This window comes from Typopeltis vanoorti, chromosome 18 (genome assembly GCF_054136105.1).
Source record: "Typopeltis vanoorti isolate ZY-2024b chromosome 18, IOZ_Tvanoo_1.0, whole genome shotgun sequence".
NCBI classification, from domain to species: Eukaryota; Metazoa; Arthropoda; class Arachnida; order Uropygi; family Thelyphonidae; genus Typopeltis; species Typopeltis vanoorti.
In genome coordinates this window covers 110,063,795-110,082,283 of record NC_143566.1, presented here as the reverse complement: position 1 = coordinate 110,082,283, position 18,489 = coordinate 110,063,795, and the positions used below count along the sequence as shown (strand labels likewise).

Genomic DNA, 18,489 nt, shown 5'->3' with positions numbered 1-18,489 from the left:
CTGAGGAAAACACGCATTTTCACGATTCTCTGTGCAGTCATGTCCACAGACTCTTGAAAAGAAATAAAGGTCATATCTATACTTACTCTCTAGGTGTAATAAGTGCACCCAAATAACTCTAAACGTCTGAAAGTTTGAAAAATAATTCCGAATAAGCATAAGATATGTGGGTATAACATCGTCCTTTAAGTGTATGTGCTTTTTTGTTGTTTTAAACCATTAAATTATTAACTAACTGCATACGATAAAAATATTATTTAGTCTTTATCTGGAAGAACCGGAAAGCTTTTAATGGCTGTTCTATTCAATAGCAAAAACTTCAAAATTCAGGATCATTTCGGATGCTCCTCATACGACACATTAAAAGTACCACAACAAATTCCTGAGGGAAAATGGTCACTAGTGGCCAATACAGAAGAAAGTCAAGCAATCACAAACTGAATCTCAATGTCATCACGTGATAAATATGAAGATTAATTAAATGCTACGATTTCATCTGCACTAACCTCGAAAGCATTCCAGCAAACTTTGAAAACAAATAAAAAAAGCAATTTATGGGTGGAGTGGTTATGGTAATTAAACCTTTATTATTACGGAGATTTAGCAATCAAGGATGTCTTACGGAGGACGCTGATGTCCTTGACCTTGATATTTAAAGCATCCTTATTACGTAGAGGAGTTCTGCTCAGCCATAAAGTATAAAATGGGTTGAGAACTGGACGAAGACATTGTCGATCTTCAGCAGTAAGAGAAGCAACTCATCACCATGCATTTCTACGTAAGTATAGTTTTATTATCGTCTTCCTAATAGTTTGTACTCAGTAATGTATTTTTATCAGAGAAAATTAGTTTTCTTTGAAGTCAAACTCAATCTTTGATTTTTATATTCGTAGCACCTCCAATACTCATAAATAGTAAAGCTATTGGCTATGCGTTACCTAAACTTATGCGATAGGATTTTATGTCGTATAGTGATAATCGATTATTTTATTTTTGCTAAATTTAATTATAAAAGAAAAAAATTTTGAGAAGATCCCATGTTGTATTCGTTTAAACTAGTAACAGTTGTATAATGCATAGTACTTAAAGCTGAAATGTATCGATGTTATTTTCAATCTGCCATTTTAAATATCGATGCTAATCTCCGCTAGGGGGACCACAGCATACTGCGATTTATGTCGTTTTGACATTAATATTTAAAAATGTTTTTACTTTCGACTGTAAGCGAAAAAGTATATCTATATTAAATTTGAGAGGTTCAAATGTTATATTCAATTAAGTTAGAAACAGATATATGTAATATATAATATATAGCAGCGTAAAGCTGAAATGCGAAATAACAGCATAATTCATGTATTATTAGTAATAATAATACTACAATAATAATTTACGATTGTAGTTTACCAATAATAATAATAATAATAATAATAATAATAATAATAATGATAATTGATAATAATAATAATAACAATAAATAAATGATAATAAATGATAATAATTGAGAGGTTCAAATGTTATATTCAATTAAGTTAGAAACAGATATATGTAATATATAATATATAATAGCGTAAAGCTGAAATGCATTGATGTCATCTATTTAAATATTATTTTTAAATTTATTTTTTTTTATTTTTCTTCTCAATTTAAGATAATTATTTCACAAACCTAAGGTAGATGGATCTTATTTTTTATTCTTTCACAGCTCTAGATATATAAATATCGAAATTTTTGTTTTAAATCAATGGTATATTTAATTAAGGATTTTGGTGGAATTCTTTATTTAAAATGATTAAAAACTTAAATTAAATTCAGTGATTCTGAAATTAAACGTTTCTTTCATGTGTTCTTTTATTCTCGTTTCAGATCGCTCTCCTTCTCCTTGCCCTTATTGTGGCAACTTTAGCTGTCTATCCATACAGTTATGGATACAGCTATGGCTATCCCTCAACCCACTACGGCGGCTACTATGGCGGATATTATCCCTACGCTGGCTATTATTATAAGTAGTAGGTATTAAATTTTAATCTGAAAAGTATTTGACCTGATATTTTAAATTTATTTCTGTTTATGTTGTTATTTTATATTATATTTTTGTTTTCGTTTTCTTTAGGACGAAATGTAGAAATTCTCCGTTCGGCTTTCTTCTCTCCTTCCTAAGGACGTCCTTCACCAAGATTAATTTCTCCTTTTCTCTTCGGACTTCATGTTTTCTCTGACCTCAATACTTCCCTCCCCCTGTTTTGTTTTTGAATAAAAGATGTCATGATATATGAGTGCAATGTGTTTAATCCTTTCAACATCGCCATCGTGTTATTTCTTCAGATAACACACATTTTCCACTACATTAAAGAAAAAGAGCACTACATTAAAGAAAAACTACACTTTAAATGTTTTGAACCGAATTGTTTTCATTATTAATAATTGAAGCATTGTATCTTATTTATTGGACGACTGAAGTGGCATGAAAAAAAAGCCATGTTGAGTTTCGTAAGATGAGTATTAGTACACTGTATAACTCTTATCCTATGCGTGATGTTAAAAGTGCTATAGTCGTATACTCTAAGCAACTGAGATTACCATAAACAGTTTAGAGGAATTACACATTTTTTAATTTAATTATTTTGTTTATACAGATTGAGTTTCACTGATATCTTCACCTGTAACGTACAGTATTTTTTCTTATGCTGGCAAACAAGTCTGGATGAAACGAACGACATTTTTGAACAGAAAAAATAAGCAAAAAACAGATGACTACGAAAACTACAGACTATGCAGATTACTTTATACGTCATGAATTCAAGACCCGCCTTTTTTCATTAATGATAGTAGTAACCTGCTATAGATTAGTAATCTTTCGTGGGAGAGACTGCATAAAAATGTAAGCATTAATAAACAGAACTTCGATTAGAATTAGGAGAAATCAATAATAAGTTTGACTAAACTTCATCGACATTCTGAACATAATTTGTTTTTATACAATCACATTTTGATCGTGATAACTCGCATCACAATTTTCAGTCTTCAGCCTATTAGATTGATTTTCTTCGTCAGTAGGCATTTATTCCTGAACTCTTACTGGAACAATTTCACCGAAATTCGGTATTTGACCTCAGTAACAGTAGTGAAGCAATCTCAGTTCATAAATACTGCTTTTAGCGTTGAAATTTCAAAATGGTTTGAAAGGATGTAAGATACGATTACAAACTCCACTCTGCTTGTTTGTATAGGATTTGATCTGTAATGGAAAAAGTAGTTAGCAACCTAATTACACGTTGAAAACGTAATGTAAAAAGGTTCTCTTATCATTTGAAAGCATTGAGTTTCGTAACTCATTTATTGCGACAATTGAATTACGAAACGCAATGTTTTATGACTGTCCCTTCCGTATTCTTATTTATTATCAATAATAATAAATAAAAGTGTTGTGTGACATATAATTGCACGAGTTCCTGAACAAACTGCGTCTCAAAGAAATGAGTCACCCTATCTGCAGCCTTAATTGGTTAGTTTCACTACTTTAGACGTGCTGAGAAATATCTGCGGGGTTGTAGATTCTCAAATACTTCTGAATGTAACACGGAGGCCATTAGAAGGTCAACTGAAGACCAAACTTCGGAATTTATTTAACAGAAATATCACCCGCATTCAAAGTTTGGCCATGTTGTCCCGAACAAGACAATAATTTGTATATTTGAAAAATAAATCTAAGTAATCAAGCTATGAAAATTTGCAAGGCTATTCTGTAATTGAAACGCTACAAGAATTGAAAAATTATTAGACACGCGTTTATATAAACACTGATTTTCATATAAGCATTTATGTGACCTCAACAGCGCATCACACGATACATTTTTAGTTCATTAAGAGGTCATTTTTGATCTACTACAGAATGTTCAGTGTTAAGAGATGTTTTTAAGAAATGTTAACTGAAATGAATTATCATTTTCTTTTAGATGTTTATATAAAAACACCTAACAACAAATACACAGTATTTGTTATTACAAATATCTCTATGATCGTATCGAATATTTGGAATTTCACAGACTTAATAACAGAAGCAAAAATAAATAAATAAAAAAACTCTACGTCATTTTTCTCAAAACGAATATGCAGTCTTTTTGAGTCCTAACTTTTTTTTTTTTTTTTTTTTTTTTTTGAAGTCAGTTGGCAGCTCATCTCCACCCTCGAAATCATTAGGAAAATTAGTGCACTTTCTAACCGGCATGTATAGACGAAGGCCACACGAGAATGCAGAAGGCAACTCTTGCCATCATGTTCCTAATTCCAACTAGCAGATTATTGTATGTTAATGTTGTCTAAGTTCAACAGTCTGTTTTTAGGAATGGTAAGGTTAAATCCCGAATTTCTACAGGCAAGGAAAGAAATCTTACCTGTCTGTGCCTATGATCGATTGAGACCTATAATGTTTTTTTTTTTTTTTTTCTGCTGATTTGCCTCGTGGTAATGTTTGTGATGTCGCATTTTGATTTTTAGTGATCGCAATAATTGCAATTATTAATTTATGAAAATAAATACAAGCAGTCGATGTATAATATGAAACCCTGATTACTTTCTGTTATGATTATTATTTTAATATCGATTTTATTATTATTATTTTTTACTTTTATTTTGAGTCCCTTTGGTTGTCTTTATCTCGGTTACAAATGGCAAACACTCTTATCACAAAAAGTCACAACATTTTCTCAAACAAGAGGAGAAATTATTTTACCAATGTGAAATTTTCTCTTTATATGTGTGTGTGTGTGTGTGTGTGTGTGAAACCGAGAAAATAGATAACAAGTTAATTTAATGAAGCAGAATACATGTTTCGTCAAAACGATTTTTTCAGGTGTGGTCACATTTAAAGCAAATTAAAAAAATCTAAAAACACTGTGCCATTATAATCACAGACTTGTAAACTGAAGCTAAGTTTGAATTGTCGTTATAGTCCGTTTGGTAGTTCTACTGTTGTGCAAATGCGAGCGTATGAGGTTCGCCAGTATCTAATGGCAGAACTATGCGAGTCCGGTAGACTATAACTGAGGTTGCTGTTGATGTGAGAAGGGTTTAGGACAATTTCTTTGGATTCACTATGCGCCGTTCCACTTCATCGTGACAAATATAAACGTTCCATGTTGCATCCCAATCTACCCCGTGTTGGCGGCCTTCATCGTTTGTGTTCACTGAAAATAAGACTTGAGAGTGCGCTTGCTCTGATTCTATTTTATGAAATGTTTCTCTAGCCATAAGAGATTGACTTCTCAGTCTGGCCATAGCATAGCCTCCCACAATCACATATTATTTCATATACACCGGGGAACTGAAGATGGCTATGAGCTTGTTTTGGGTGGCTTAGAACTGACCTTAGTTTTGGAAGAGTTGAAAAACACGTTTTAATATTAACTTTTTTTAAAATTCTTCCTAGTTTCCGGGAGAGCGAGCTGATGAAGGTAAAGAAATTTACTTCAAGTGCTACCACACCCGAAGACATCATTTTTGACGAAATATATTGTGTGCCCCATTAAATTAACTTATCTATTTTCTCGGTTTCAGTCAGTCAAAAAAAATGAAATATATATGTATATAAAAAAGATGAACATATCTAATCACCGAGTCAATGTAATTAAGTACACACCGCGCATTACGATATCAAAACTTAAACAAACACAAGCTAATCAGAAAGTTCAACTTACTGAAGTCAAAACAAGAAAGGTCCTCTAAATAATTGTCATAACAGACTTAAAAATTTGATGATTAACAAATCGTCATACGTGCTAAGTCCCGATGAAGAGAAAATTCTCGAAAAAGGTCTAAATTTTGTATTGGCACCAAAATGCATTCCTAGAACTACTTTTAACTAAGATGGAGAAAGCAGCTTCGCTACTTCCTACCGCACACGCGAGTTTACTTCGCATAGAAGCAATTCTTGCAATCAACAACGCAAAAACCTCCTTCTGATAATATATCCCCTGGTGAAAGACTTGCAATTAAAAATCTACGGATTAACAAGGATATCGTCATCTTAAAAGCTGATAAGGGGAATGCAACTGTAGTTCTAGATAAAACAGACTACCGAGAAAAAATCTTAATATTGTTATAGTCAGATAGTTATTCGGAAATTGAGAGGGATCCAACAAGAGAAATACACAATAGAACCAATAATCTCCTACAAAAGACCACAGAAATTCCACGAAATACACGGCTTTCCATCCGTTCTTTACACCCACTCATTCCAAGGCTTTATGGTCTCCCTAAGGTACATAAAGAAAACTATCCACTGAGAACTATAGTAGACAGCATTGACTCACCCACCTACAGATTATCTAAATATCTGGCGTCATCGTTAAAAGCTTATGCGGGAAAATCTTCTTATATTAAAAAATCAACAGATTTTGTCTCTAAAATCAAGGACTTAAAACTCAAATCTTCTGACATCTTGGTGAGCTTTGACGTGATAGCACGCTTTACCAGCATTAAGACACAATAAGTTCTCCATATTTTAAAGAACAAGATTTCAAATAAAATGTTCTCTCTACTATCTCACTGTGTAAACTCTGACTATTTTGAATTCGGAGGTAAACTATATAAAGAAGTAAAGGATTAGCTATGGGAAGTCCCCTCTCTCCTATATTAACCAACATTTTTTTCGAGGATTTTGAATAAAAGGCAATCTCTTCTTTTAGTTTAAAACCAAGAATTGGGTTTAGATATGTGGACGATATATTCCTCATATGAGAACATGGTATTGAGAATCTTCACAGGTTTCTCAACCACTTAAACAACCTCCATCAGGATATAAAATTGACCATGGAGATTGAAGAAAATAGTTCCCTCTGTTTCCTTGATGTTAAACTCACCAAGACGCCTGAATCAATAAAAGTCTCTATATTTAGAAAGCCAACACACAGGGACAGATATTTGCATGTGTCCTCACATCACCATCCAGCGCAAAAGTTGGGTATTATATCAACTCTTGCGAATCGTGCAAGATCTGTGCTGTCAGATGAAGAAGAACGAAAAATAGAACTACAACATCTTAAATGGACCTTTAAAAGCAATGGCTACTCTTTAAAAAGTATCAACAAACAATTATCCCACTGTCAACGTAGAGACACAGAACGACTCCAAAGGTTATTATATCTCTTTGCCATATATCAGCACACTATCTAAAAAACTGAGTAGAATCTTAAAGAAATTCAACATATAAACGTGCTTCTCGACTCTTCCAAAAATAAGATCAAGTTTTAGCTACTATAAACAATCTCATAACCTTCTACAATTTCCAGACGTATACAAAGTCACATGTGAGTGCGGAAAACCTTACTATGGCCAAACGGAGAAATCTATCCTCCTGCGTCTCGAGGAGCACCAGAGAGACATTGCTTCCACGAGAACCAGAGCAACTGCCCTATCAGGCTATGTCCTGTTTTCAATAAACACGAACAACGAAAGCCGCCAACATGAGATAAATTGGACAACAACTTCAAACCTGCACATCTGCCTGGATGAGGTGGAACGCCGCATTGTAGAGTCAAAAGAAATCACCTTGGACCCTCTTCATATGAACAATAATCTCAGCTATAATTTGCCTGACTCTTTCAGCTCTACTATCAGATACTGGAGATCGCGTGGTTCCACACACGCACAAGTGTACAACAATAGAACTTTAACACGGACTATAGCACAAGTTCATAATAACTGTAATTCACAGTCGAATATCATAACTTTATAACTGTATAGCTTTAGAGTGTCTCAATGTTTGTTTCAGTGTCTTTTAATATCTTTCTATGTTCTTAACGCCTGATGAAGTCAATCTCGACGAAACATGTTGCGTTTGCAAATAAATCTCAATTTGTTATAATTCTCGGATTTTTAGTCAGTTTATATTAAAAATGAACACACACACACACACACACACACACACACACACACACACACACACACACACACACACACACACACACACACACACACACACACACACACACACACACACACACACACACACACACACACACACACACACACACAAATTCTCCATTGACACGGTAGATTGGTTCCAGAAAAAATCGTGTAAATGAAAACTGTGTAAAAAAAAGAATCCAGAATACGAAACTTATAGAAAATCGACCATCGTCTTGGATTGTTCGCGATCCTAGTGGAGAATATTGTTGCTTTGTGAACAGGGAGAATGTGTCTTGCAGTTCTCCTATCTGTTTCTCTCTCTATAATATATATATATATATATATATATATATATATATATTATATTATAGAGGGGAGTACTACGGCATATATATATATATATATATATGCCGTAGTACTCCCCTCCCCCTTATCCGAGATTTCAGTTATCCGCAGTCAACCCCGATCCGAAAATATTAAGTAGTGCAAGCTAATGCAACTCAGGGATTCCGATGATTGTATTGTCGTAAGCTCTCAGGTCAACTTACGAAACTTTCATAGTTTCTACAAACATTCGGCTTTGAAATGATGTTGGATTGATTTAATATCCACTTTGCCGATGCAATTTGACATCGCGAAATGAAGCGGAAGCCTCGTGGCTCTTTCTTTTAGTAACAGAGCACTCATAAGTTTTAAATTGCGCGCCGTTCTGAGTAGTTCTCATTTATCAGATCGACTTTCGGGGTATCGCAGAGCGTGGATTCAAGTAACCCTTATTTTACTTAATAATGGCTCCAAAGGGCAAGAGTAGCGATGCTGGCAGTTCGGATATGCCGAAGAGAAGAGAAGCTTCCTCGAAGTGCTTCCTTTGAAGTGAAAAAGGTGAACGTTCTCGACTTCATAAAATAATAAATAAATAAATAATAAAACGTATTCTGAGGTTGCTAAGATTCCATTCGCATCCAGATAACTTTTATTAGAGCGTGTTGTTATATAATGTTCTATTTTATTATTAGTTATTGTAGTTAATCTCTTACTGTGGCTAATTTATAAATTAAACTTTATCATAAGTATGTATGCATAGGAAAAAACATTTATAAATAGGGTTCGGTACTAACCCCGGTTTCAGGTATCCACGGTGGGTCTTGTAACGTATTCCTGCGGATAAGGGGGTGGACTACAGGAAACCCTGGCTTAAGGCAAATAGAAATTTTTTATTTAATAAAAAATCTTTTATTTTTAATTTTACGCTTAGGAGGTAATGCATAGGTTTAAACTGAAGCCTATGTTAGTGTATCGTGCTCAAAATCCAAAATCTAACATTGAAGAAATGAGCACAATTGGAAAAGAACTTGAATTTAATGAACTGGATAATGAAGATGTGAGAAACTTGCTCGATTCCCATTCAGAACAGTTGAGCGAGAATGATCGCCTTCAACTAGAAGAACAGCGCGCATATGAAGAAGATAAGGAGTGCGAACAAGAAGAGAATTTACGACTAAGAAGCCAACTGCAAAAGAACTTGAGGTAGTTTTCGATCACATTGAGTATGGTAACGAAATTTTTTTGATGCTGATCCTGATATGGAAAGAAGCTTCGAAGTCCGCCGAAATCTTGATAAAGCAGTCGCCAGCTATCGCAAATTGCATGACAAGATGAAAAAGTCGAGCACGATTCAAACCGCTTTACTTAACTTTTTTTGTGAAAAAGTAGCTCAGTCAAATGTTTAGACGTCAAATAAAATTTTTAACAGTTGATTTTTATTAACTTTGATGATTTTATCCTCTAATATAGCTTATACTCTAATTTTGGTTTCCAAATTGACGCTAACTGTTCTTATAATTATCCCTATTGTTTACTGTATCGCTTAACGCGCTTTAATTGATGGATTAATTCATCGTGTTAAGCGAGGTTTTCCTTTATTTACCTTGGGCTGATAAACTCTCCCAAGATAGGAAATCATCAGGGGTTACAACATATTAAACTTTGGTTTCATTTGAGAAAACTCCTGAGCCTTTTATCAAAGAAACCAACCTAAGGAAAGATACGATCTTTGTAAATGCAGTAAAGTTATAGAGATAAGAACCGCTGTGGTAAAAGACAGAATCACCTTTGAATTGCGTTGAATTTTTTAAAGGGATTTTGATCAACTATTAAGTTAATTATTTGTTACAGTGGTAGTCAAATTTTCCTCATCTGGAAACCATGACGTTCTTTTTTCAAAGGATACACTATTAGCGCCGAAGACAACTTCAAAAGTACTATCGAGTCATATTAGTCATATTCCCAAGAAACTCAGAGAAGAACACAGATAAAGAATTAAATGCAAAAATAACACCACATATACTGTATTTGCTATCAGGTAGAGTGTTATATGTAGGCACGTTCATTTAAATGCATCTTTTAGTTCTATTAAAAGTTTTTGTAGCTTCAGTTGACAATATCGTCGACCTGTTGGCTAGGTAGCTAAAGACATGTACAACGGTGAATGTCTATCGATCGTGAGTGAACTATTCAGTTTGTGTATTCAGCAAAAGCAGAAATTCCAAATTAAAAACAACCCGCCTTCATCTCTAAACTTTTAGAGAATTTTTCGTGCTTCACTGACAGGTTTAAATCCAGTAGTTTCCACCCCCTTCCTTCTTAAGGTTAAAATCCCGATTAATGTTTATTAGTCGAATGGTGAAGTCTTCAGCTGAGAGGCCGGGGAAGGGTTGAACCCTACTACAGAACGAATGTTTGTAAAGTTTGTTTTCTGTTGTAACACACCTCCATTACTTAAAGAAAGCGTGTTGTTTCTGGAGCAGACTTTTTTCTTATCCTCGGAGCATCTATTATATTAATGTACCACAACATTTCCCGTCTTTGATGGTGAAATTTTCAACTTGAGGAAAAAAGGAATAATACGCCACTGTAATTAACGTTATGTACTTTTTTCTATAAATACGTTTACTTATTGTTTGTAAAATTGAAATTAATATTTCACGAGTTTCTAGAAATGCATTTAGTACTTAGAGTGTTAAATGCATCTTACATTTAAAGTGTTTCAAAAAAGTGATTAAAAAATTTGTTTTTCCGTTTTTTCATGCTAAAGTCAATTGTACTTTAGAATTAAATATTACGTACTTCATAGGATTGGTGCAAATTTTTATCTTATACCCAGGTAACAATGAACAGTCGCATTATATAGGTACTTTGGAATGAGGTATTCAGCGCCATCTGCAATTTCCAGTTGGTCTATGTGGAAAATAATATTGATAATTTTATAAATTTTCTTTTGTACATGGAATTGTCTCTTGACATAGTACATCGGGGATGTGCTCGTGACTAAATGCACGAGTTATCACAGATATAAAAACTGAAACGAATGAATTATTTGTTCTTTACATGGTTGACAACTCACACATAATCTAGAAATATTGCAATGAAAATAATAAAAAGAAAACCAAACGTAATTAACTTTTAACCCACCAGAGAATTACTTTTATAAATTTTTAAATATTTTCTGCAGTTTGTTTCACTTTTAATTTTCTTATCTGTTTTATACGCAGAGTTAGTCAGTGTTGGAATTGTCTTAGCTTTTGACTCTCAATTACACAGTTCCACATTCAAGTAGATAACTTTGCTTGCACACCGGTTTTTGAACTTCAAACATTTTGACTTATTTATGATAAGGATGCGATTAATATGTGCTACATCGCTGTAGCACATAATAATTTAGTATTGCTTTAGTAAAACAAAATAAGAGTCGTTAGTGAATTGTGCATAAGCAAACAAAAAAACCTTTGAACGTAAATCGTTCGATGATTCCAAATACACAAGTTGAAAATCTATAGCATATATTAATACCATCGTTGGTATTAGGGTTAATATGGCATACTATTTTATTTGTAAACAAATGGTATTTCTAATTACCATTTCATTTATTAAAGTTGTTAGCTGCGTGTAATAAACTGCGCAGCTCTTGCTTATAACGCTGAAGTAAGTTGTTCTTATATTTTGAATTCACAAAAGATTGAAAACTGAAGAATTAACACACTACGACCAACATATGATGAAATCTGTTTATTCAAAAACAAAACAAGGGGGAGGAGAATTTGGAATTAAACCTAATAAGACATCGAAGGCTTCTGTAAGATTTCAGTAAGGGTCCTAAAGGGTCATTTCATCCTAAAGAAAATAAAAAAAAAATCATAAGAACGAAAAAATAAAATCAATTTTAAAGTATATTTCAGATGATGTTATGAAGACAAATTCAAATGTAAATGAATCATATTTTAAAAACTAATCTAAATACATACTACTTATAGTAGAAGCTATCAGCGTAGGGCCCACCGTAATACGAGCCGTAATGACCCACAGCGGGATTGCCGTAATAACCCAATGAGGGATTGCCGTAGTTGTACCCATAATTGTACGGATACACTGCAAGGGTTGCCACTACAAGGGCGAGGAGGAGGAGAGCGATCTAAAACAAATAAACAAACAAACAAAAAGTTAAAAATGATTACACTTAAAAGCACAACCTTCCTTAAAGATTCTATCAAATTAATCTTAAATTATGAATATCTTCGTAAACAATTATTATTCTGCTTTATGAAATAACCTGTATATCATAAAGCAGAAAATTTCACAAACCCTGAGATTAAAAGCGCATCTACGCTTACAGTAAGTAGTAACAGTGAATTCACGGTGAGGTTCATACGTTTGCGATTCGATTTATTGCACGTACAGTTCTGGAGCGATTAATCGGCACACGCGCTAATTAATACTCGCTGTGTACACCCCCGGAGAGTGAAGTTAGTTCATGTTCAGTAGTATGCGAGTTGTGATGTGTAATGCACTGTCTTTTTCTTTCTATCATGGATATGAAAAGTGAACGGAAAATTACGTTTTGTTTTAAGGCAGTTCTTTCTGCTGCAGAAACTCTAGAATTTTCGTACAAAAGAAATGAGGCTCTGAACCAACTGACGTCTTCAGATAGGGAAGACGTCAGTTGGTAGAATATGACGAGAGAAGTGACCCACCCACATCGACTCGAACTCAGGAAAACTGTCGCTGAGTTTATGAAGAGCGATCGTCGAATCACATCACGGATGATAGCAGAAGCTTCAAACATTCCCAAGACCGTCGTCAATGAAGATTTCGGGAAGAGGAAGTTGGGCGCGCGTTTTGTCCCAAAGTACCTTGACAGCTGAACAAAAAGAAGACGAAGTCAAGGGACATTATCGCGATGGCAGATGCAGACGAAAGTTTTTTTGACAGAATCCAGCTATCATCGCCCGTAAGGGAGATGATGGTAGGTGAATCCCCCTACGATGCCGAAGCAAAGCAAAATAGTTCTGAATGGGGTTGGTGAGACACCTCCAAGACCGAAGAAATTCGGATCCTAAAAGTCACGCATCAAAACAATGTTTTCGACTCCTAAGGCACAAAGAATTTGCACCGAAGGAGAGAACAGTGAATGCGGAATTTTACAGAGAAGTTATGGATCGTTTCCTAAAACGCATTCAATGGGTTTTAAGAAAAAGCATTCAATGCCTGACTGTTCCGATCTCGAGACTTTTCTCTTTTGCACTTTAACGCGCCCGCTCACCAAGCTGCAAATGCGCGCCACTTTTTGACACAAAAATGCCTTCTTATTATCCCTTACTCACCAGATGTACATATTTCTGTTACCCAAGTTGAAAACGAAGATGAACCGACACCAATTTATTAATTTTCAAGCCATCAAGAAGCTGTAACCGATAAATTAAAGATGATTAAACAAGAGGTATTTTCTGCGGATCTCCGAAAATTGTACGACCACACCAGAGTCCGTATGGGTTGTATTTCGAATAACAAATACTTTATCTTTCTCTCGTGTGTTTTTGATTTTTTTATAATTTTAATCCTAAAATTTATGGACCGCACTGCGTACACACCAACAATCATAAAATACTGCAAAAGAAGATAATAAACTCATACTTACGTAGAACTGCATGGTGATAAGTTGCTAGTCTTGCAATTGAAGATTAACAGTGTCATCCTCCAGTCCTGGAACCATTATATACTTTCAGTTGAAGCGAAACTCCTCTGTCCATTTCAATAACAAGGTCAGGGACATCCGAAATGTCCATAACTTCCTTGATCGAGAATGAAAGCAAAGAATTCTTTAATTACTATAAGTGCCCCACCCAAAAACTTCTTTTTTATTTCGAAATTTGAAAATTCGAGGTTACCACCTGTTGAGAGAGAACGGGGGTTGCTGCTTGTTTTTCTTTGTGTTTAAGAAGTAAACCGCACCCTTTAGTGATGCCATTATTTTTTATCCTGTTCACAAGTATGCAAAGTGGTAATTTTATGAGAATTTTAATAGTAAGCCACACGTTGTGCCTCGAATTTATTAAATACCAAATATCAACTACTGAATATAGCATTTAACGATATACAAAATTTAATATAGAAAGAAGAGTACATAATCAGCTCTACTATAACCAGCTAAGCGTAAAGCGCTTAAAGACATCGTGGCAGACTATTTTATGTTTAGAAAATATCTGCACTCTATATTTATTTTTTTCTTATACCTTTAGGCAGTGGCTGTTCGTGGCTTGAAATCGTAGGGGTGCTCCAACTTTCGAAATATACATACGCACTGTAATTACAGTGTATACGTGTTTGGATAAAATATCAAAATGATGGTAAAAATTAAAAAAAAAATTAAACATGAAAAAACACTGTTTATTATCGATAAAAGTATGCAGTTCGGTATAATTCAAATTAAAAATGAAATCCATTATCATAACCCCAATAATGTTCTAAAATAAAAACTATAACTTTAATTGCAATGTCCAAATATTTAAAGAAACGGAGTAAACACGATAAGCACTACGAACACTCACTCTACTGGCGCAAACTGCATAGAAACAACAGTGGAACTGCGCCACGGACAGTGCCGTATTATGCTAATAGCTCGCATCTCACTATAACGTGCTTCTGCTTGCGCGCGTATCAATATGACGCCGTGGTAAACACAGTGCTGCTAACGTCCTTCGCCCTCCTAAGTGCTACGAGATGGATTTTTATTATTTTTTCTGCAAAATTAAATGAAATGAGTCTCAATTCTAATTTCATTTAGACTGTTTTCAGATGGTAATATTTGATAATTAGACAAAGATAACTCCATTCTAGTTGGATGGGTTTGACGAAAGATGGTGTTTAGGATTTTCACTGAAATGTGTCCAGTTATCTGCGTTTTGGTTTAAATCATTATAACTTATATTAGATATGATTTTCAGCCATCTTAGCTGAAAAATGATGGTAAAGCTAAGGCATGCCTGTGTCTATAATAAGTCCGAAAAGACTTTATTTTGAATTGTTGCATGATGGAATGATGTCACTTTGGATAGACTCTCTGTCTATCCAAATTTTCATCCGTCCTTAGCCGGGTTGGTCCCCTATTTAATGCTTTAGGCAATTTAACGCAGCTGGCTTGCCATTCCTGGGCTGCATCCCCCTAAAAGTATTTTACGTCTGTAGATACGCGATGACGGACCGATATTCCTGTTTGCAATGGAAAAAATCCTCCTGCTATCTGCGTGATCGAATGAACTTATTGTTTATGTACTGAGTGTAGCTTTCTCGTATTATAAGCTAGTCAGTGTCTGTATTAAATGATAAAATTTCCAAGGATGGCGTGCAGATTATTATTTTTTAATTAATTAATTAATTAATTTTTTTTTTTGCACGTATGCTTTATCCCTAGAAAGGCACTGCACACCAGTCGAGGGTTACAAATGGTCAGTGGTACACGGATATATTACGAACATACCAAAATCATTGCAAACACAAGCACAAACTTTATAATGCACAAATTACAAACTGCTTTGTACTCTGACATCAAAGAATTCTTTCTTTAAATTTTAATCTTCTTTACTTGCAAAATTTTCAAACCCTAAAAAGTAACCGAAGGCTGCATCCTCACGAGTGCTCAAAATAAAGAATATTAGGGAACATTTTAGACTTTCCTTAACATGATGAGAAGATTCTACCTTTCCTAAGGGATAGATGGATTGAAAAAGAAGAGATTCAACATAAAAATGAATATCTCCTACCGTTGATCTACTAAATCCTGCATATAGTTAATTGCTGTTGTATTCAGAATATCGCCCACCATACGATGCGTTATTAAAATCCTTGTACTGACCACCTGGTCGTGTGAACAGGATGAAAAAAATGATGCATCACTCGAGGGTGTGGTTATCTCTTAAACAGAAGAAAGTAAAACAATCAGCAACCCATTCTCGTTCGCCACGTGGCAAACCTAGAAAAGATTAGATTTCAAGATTTCACCTTCTACTAACCTCGAATCCCGGCAAATGTCGAAAAGAAAAAAGCCGTTTTGGGGTGGAGCAGTTATGGTAATCTTCACTTGGAGATATTCGTCATCAAGGAAGTTATGGACGATGCAGATGCCCTTGACCTTGATAATGAATTATGTCCCCATTAGACAGAAGAGATCTGCTTCGCACCAAAAAGTATAAAACGGATCCAGAACTGGAGGAAGACACTGTTAATCTTCAGTTGGAAGACCTAGCAACTCCTCATCATGCATTTCTACGTAAGTTATACGTTATTATCTTCTTTGTATTTTTTAGGGCCGCTAGTGTATACTTATTGTAAGACAGTTTTCTTTGCTTCTAGATCCGACTTCATTTAATTTTGGTCACAAATAGAAAAGTTTAATTTAATTAATTGAAATGTAGGCTTAAATTCTACGAGGCGAATAATGAATATAATGTTTCTTAGTTAAAAAATGAAAAAAAAAATTGCCATTTTTAATTACGATGTTAATTCCAATTTCCCTTCGAGACCAACCCATTGCTTAACATTATTTCATTACCATCTTTCAAATTAATCGATACAGGTGAGTTATCCGTAAAGTGTAAAAGACAAATATTCTTTTTGCATTTGAAATATTAATTTTCATTCAGTCAAACTAAAGTCACACCATATTTGTACATTGCTGTAAATCTGATGCTTTTACTTGCAGTTCGTTATTTTAAATATTACTTTAAAACTATATTAATGTCCCCTGCGCCCGAAATTTGAAGCGACATTATCTTTTTATCACTAAAATTTAATAGCAAATTATAACTTTAACAAGTTGAGTACAACAAATTACTATTTCTCGTTATGAAGAAATAACTTGAACAAACTGAACCTAAAATACGTAAGCGTGACAATTAATAATAATATTATATTAAATTATAATCATATAATGTACTCTAACTCTGACGCTTTTATTTCCAGTATATTATTTAAATATTATTTCAAACGATACTAATATCTCCGCTAGGGCACCACTTATACGAATTCTTCAATTGTCGTTTGGTCATTGAAATTTCAAAGCAAACCTTGACCTCAAGAAAGAAACTCAAAATGCTTAAGCGTGACAACTAAAAAAAAACAGTTTTTATAAGAATAATAAAACCACATTCCTCGGGATGGCTTTGATAAGAATAAAGTTTTGTTCATTTTGCTTTAATAAGCAATTATTTAGTAAAATTATGAACTATTCTAGGAAATAATTCTATTTTAAAAAACAATAATTACACATGAATATCTTCATAAGTTAGGCTTACACTGACTAATATTTAATGAAAATTGCGCTGTAATTGTATGCATTTCTTTAACACTTTTTTATTTTATTCTTGTTTTAGATTGCTCTCCTCCTCCTCGCCCTTGTGGTGGCCACCTTAGCTGTTTATCCCTACAGCTATGGATACAATTATGGCTATCCCTCTGTGGATCATTATGGTGCTTATAGCGGCCATTATCCCTACGCTGGCTATTACTATAAGTAGTACGTATTTAAATGATATTTTATGATGAAAAACGTGATTTCTTATGATACTATTCATCTAAATTTTAATTTGTCTTTATTAGATTATCTGAAATATTAGTTTAAGCAGATTTTATTTATTTATACTTATGGATTTTTCGTTTCTTTTCTAGGATGAAATTTGGAAATGACTTACTCCTTTATCTCTCCCGAAGGACGTCTTTGTCCTACCCTGAAGGTTTATCCCTTTACTCCGGCCTTCGATGTCTTATTATGTCTGCTTGCAACTTGCTCCTTCCCCCCTGCCTTTGTTCTTGAATAAAGAGACTTCATTATACACGAGTGTAATGTTTTTATCCTTTGAGCTTTCATTTTATGACATTCTTGAAAAATATCAGTCGATTAGTCTCTAGATTTGTGTTCTATATACTATATAACACGTGATCATCCCCATCCCTGGTATTATACTACAATTTTTCGATGTTTTTTAACTAGGACCAAAAAAATATTCAAATGAGTGTTACATAAGGCGATGTAAGAATATGGCACACATGACGTTCAAATCAATTATGTATTAAATGGAAAAATGTTTAATTCAGTGCTAAAATACTAACTAAACTAGAATGGCGAACTTTTGAACATCTTTCTAATAAATAATAGATAATTATTAAGTGGATACAAATGATTGCGGATGAGTTGATTTTAATATTTTTAATTTTAAATATTTTCAACATGTTGCGAATATCTTCAGCAGATTTATT

General features: G+C 34.0%; 2 long non-coding RNA genes across 2 annotated transcripts; both read left to right on the top strand.

Moving 5' to 3' along the window:
* The first annotated feature begins 700 nt into the window (after positions 1-700).
* LOC150097063 (uncharacterized) lies at positions 701-2,268 on the top strand. Its single transcript, XR_016549856.1, has 3 exons — positions 701-778; positions 1,864-2,006; positions 2,111-2,268. It is a non-coding gene; the product is annotated as an uncharacterized LOC150097063 (long non-coding RNA).
* Positions 2,269-16,466: 14,198 nt separating this feature from the next.
* Positions 16,467-18,065, top strand: LOC150097062 (uncharacterized). Its single transcript, XR_016549786.1, has 3 exons — positions 16,467-16,504; positions 17,607-17,749; positions 17,902-18,065. It is a non-coding gene; the product is annotated as an uncharacterized LOC150097062 (long non-coding RNA).
* Positions 18,066-18,489: the final 424 nt, after the last annotated feature.